The sequence below is a fragment of the Lutjanus erythropterus genome, chromosome 16, assembly GCF_056507025.1.
Source record: "Lutjanus erythropterus isolate fLutEry1 chromosome 16, fLutEry1.hap2, whole genome shotgun sequence".
Taxonomy (NCBI): domain Eukaryota; kingdom Metazoa; phylum Chordata; class Actinopteri; order Lutjaniformes; family Lutjanidae; genus Lutjanus; species Lutjanus erythropterus.
This window is the reverse complement of record NC_139332.1, coordinates 19,408,049-19,412,553: the sequence shown is the minus strand read 5'-3', so window position 1 is coordinate 19,412,553 and position 4,505 is coordinate 19,408,049.

Below are 4,505 nucleotides of genomic sequence, written 5' to 3'. Positions count from 1 at the left end.
CTGCTCCTTCCCATCTGGATTCCCTCCTCCTCTTAACTACCCGCCCCCTCCTTCTCCTCCTCCTCCTCCTCCTCCTCCTCCTCCTCCCACTGCCTCTTCCTCCTCCTCATCTCTTCACGATTCGTGTTTAAGTCTGCCCCTCTATCTACATCTCCTGAAACCTGTTTTAAATTCAGTAAATAGACGGAAATGGCCCTAATGAGTGTACAGTACCACCCTGGATTAGTGCAACACTCAGTGCCAGCGGAGCAGAGAGGCACATTTGGGTTTGATAAAGTAAGTAAATCAATATGACAACACACAAAAAAAGAGATTCGCATATTTAACAAAGTTAGGGGAGACCAGGGTCAATTGTAACAGACAGCAATTGCAAAACACTTACCTCCTCCAATCAGAAACAGGCCAGAATGACGTTTACTCTGCACATGCTCAGTAGGAGTCTCTCTCTCTCTCTCTGTAGAAATGGAGCAAGATCACTGCATTTTCAATAAGAAATAATTTTTAGGCATGAAAGTTCCTTTTTGGACATACAGTATTTTTCTTCTGCTTCTTCTGCAGATTAGATGACTGGGAATTAAAACTTAAATCAATTTTATATCTAGGTAAACTATGCTAATAGAAGTGTTGCTAGATTTTTTTTTATCATGGCTGCAGTTTTAACACAGTGTTACAATTGCCCCAAGACACATAGCCCAAGATAAGCATCTTATTTGTATTGACTAACTCCTGCTTCCTTTTAACTGGTTAATGCACCCCTCACTGTAACTTCGGTTGGTAAAATGTAAACACAGCCTCTTTTTATCTGATTTCAAGGAGAATCTGAGCTGGTGGCAGACATTAAGAACAGCTACAAAAAAAAACATGGTCTTGTTAACTTATGTAGGTCATATAGAGGCATCAGTATTAAACTGAGACTGTTTCATAACAGTCCTGGTATATAAGCTTTAAGAATGAAGGGAAATCCTCCCCCTCCAGGCCATACTGTGCCTCCTATCTGCAGGCCTTCTTCCCGGCCTGCAGTCTTTGGAAGCAGCCCCGTGTGTTCCTCTTATATGCCTCTATAACTGGTTTCCCATCCTCACTTTCCTCTCGGGCCCTTGATATTTTTAGATGCATCCCGGAGCTTTCTTTGCACAGAGCGGAAAGGAAACTACACACGACACACACAGTCCAGCTAAAAACATCACACACTGTCACGCATTTGTGCAGGCTTATGCATATATGCATGCACTAACTCACACTGAAGAGGACTCTAGTATGTTCTGTCTTGCACTCACACACACTCACACACATCCTGCAGAAAGTTTAGATGTTCTGTACCTCTTGGCAGTGACCTTGGTTAAACTTTCTTGTCCAAAAGCCAGAGCATGTTTCCCCCCCTCTCCTGTGTCAGGAAAGTGGACAACAACATGTGTTTTCCCACAATCCCTGAACTCCAGGGAGATTTAACTCAGGAAGGCTATCAGTTCAACAACTGCTGTTTTCAAAATGCACACACACACACACACACACACACACACACACACACACACACACACACACACACTGCCTCTCTTACACTTGAACTAACAAGCATTTGACTTAGTAGGGCATAAAAAATGGCAACATATTTCTGATTAGAAAGTGCAGCACTCACTAAAAGGACAAACCCTTAAAGTGAAATGAAAAAGGACCAACTCAGGGTCAGTCAGTGGATCAAAATATCATGAGAAGCGCATGTCTTTACAATATGACTCCCCTTCTAAATGCTTTATAAATGGTTTATAATTAGATTATTAATTTAATTAGTTTGCAACCAATTTATAAATCATTAATAAACACCTTTTAGCTCTGCACTCCAATCATAGAAGTTTTATAATGAACTAGATTCCGGATGCAAGGACGATGCTCATTCAGTCCAACGAGAATTTCTTACCTGGCACAAACTCCAAAAAGGTTTTCTAGCTTCCATGTTTACTTCTGCAGTATGCAGCCCACTGACTATGACTGAATTACAGCAATAACGAGAGGTCCTTCATTGCACAGCCATGCACAACTTTTTAAAAACTTATTAGTAAGAGAGATTAGCTCCAGTCCTGTTAGTCACACACACACACACACACATGACCCATTGCATGATCATAGTATGATATTTCCTGTTCAATCATACATACACATTCTATACATGACAGTTTTATTTGAGACATTGGTTTTCAGTAAGTCCCATGAAGTCCTGTATCTGGTGTCATAATAATATTATCACTGGTGTGTTCTTGTTCTGAATGTAGGGATGTAGGTTTTCTTAAGACATAAAGGTAGCCAGGATATATATATCTCTGGTCTGAGCCATTCATCTGGACTAGACCTCCATCCTCTTCGAGCCACATGGAACAAAAGCCGAGCAGGAGAAAAATACACACATATGGAAATATCTACTCACAAACTCAATTTAACGCCCCTTTTGTCACTTACTGTATTGCCAGACGTTTTGTTTCCCTCTGAGAAAGAGCAGAGCTCTTTTAGGGGCCGGGTGGTATTATTGCGTTTTTTCCCCTCCTTTAGAAAGAGCGGCTGAAAAGTTTCTCACAGAGTTACATGTTTTAGAAGCTCAGGGTTTCATAGTCTTTCACATTTAGCTAGGTGTCTTGTGCCAGGGTGGGAAATCATCAAAGTGGTGGTGTGAAACTTAAAAATGTTGGAGCAGCTGTCAGAAAAGTCTGGGTCAGTGGATTTGCGGTCAGTGCAGCTACATGAAACTTGTGGATGAAAGACTTTATTGCACTAATGTGAGTGAAAAAAGTTGCCATTCGGTGACTAAAACATGATCCGCCTCCTGCTCTCCAGATGTCATCACTTAAGCACAAATGTACACTCAGCAGAAAGCTCACCTGAGATAATATGTTAATGACAAGCCTGTTTTACACTGTTTCTGCTCTCAGGTTTCAGCTGAAAGCAGCTCTCAAATAATAGCTCACTGCTGCCTCACTTTACACCTGCAGCCGTTTAGCATCACACGCTCACACACAAACACTGTGGCTGTCATGGCAACTGAGGTATGTAATATTATGTTAAGTGAACCGGTGCTGAGGCTCTCTGCTCTGTTTGTCGCTGGCAACCTGTTTAATTGCACGCCGGAGAAGAATCTTGTGACCCTAGCTGGGCCTTGAATATGGACGGCCGAGCACGACGGGCTCCGTTCTGAAATTAAAGGGCTTTTAAAGTAGTTAATTGACTAGAGTATAGAGGGAGGTGATACAGGTAAACACAAGAAGGCACACACAGAGACACACACAAAGAGTGATGGAAACTGTTTTTTAATCTCATAACAAGCTGAGCTCAGACTAAACAGCTCAAGTCTTCAAGCAGAAGCGATAAACACGCTCTTAACATTTTCTCTGCAATCATCTCCGGGCAATAATCCACCTCGCAGCTCGTTTTCAGCTCTCTCCCGACTGCGCATTTTGGGGAGTAGTAGAGAGTCTGAGCTCACAGCCACCCATCAGCTCACCTCTCCCTTTGATTGGTCGCCATAACAACATCACCATGGTAATCAGCGTGCATTGACTTTGATTCTATTTATGTGTTGATGTCATGCTGACGTGGAAATCTCAAATTTGTGTCCTCCGCTGACATGCACTGACAGATGCAGGGTGATGGGGGAATGCCGGCTGTCACACACACAGTTGTGTTTTGACTTTTTGTTTTTGTGTTTGGCATGCACAGATGCAGGAATGCACACACACCCACACACATGCGGCACATCTGCCAATCTGAAACAAATCTGGCTGTCAATGACAGGTGTGTGTAGGGATAATGTGCATGTATGTATTGTGAAATAAACTCCAACAGGGTGATGCAGGACCTCGATATGAAGCAGAGGAGTGTTGAATCACCCTGAAGTGGTTTATTTCACAATAATGACCTGCTCACTGTACATTATGCCATACTTTTTAGCCAACTGGCTGGTTAATGATTGGTGTAGATTAGCTAGCTAGTTAGCATTTTTGCTTATATTAGCTATTAGATATAACTAGCCAGCTAACAACTGATGTAGATTAATCAACTCATTAGTTGCTAACATTAGCTATCAGGTGTAACTAGCTGGGTAATGATTGTTGTAGATTAGCTAACATTTTTTGCCAACATCAGCTATCAGAGGTAACTGTCTAGCTAACGAATGATGTAGATTTGCTCACTTGTTATCTAGCAGGAGGCTCTAAGAATAGCAACACTCAGTGTTTCATGAGTCTAAACAGTGGCATCTTTTTTGTAGTCTCTCAAAATCATGAAACACAACAGCACATGTGTGGTGAATGGATTAAACTCTGTCTTCACCTGCTATAAGCTGCGAATGTTAGCATGTCTGGCTAACTAATACAAGCTTACTAGCTGCAGTAACTTGTTAGATACCACCGCATCTGCATTTGTTCTGTGGGGATTTGAGGAGGAGGATTTGGGCTGATGCAGAATCAAAGTGGGTCGACGACAATGCTTCTCTCTCTGGGTCTCTGTCTCAGGTCTAAGCC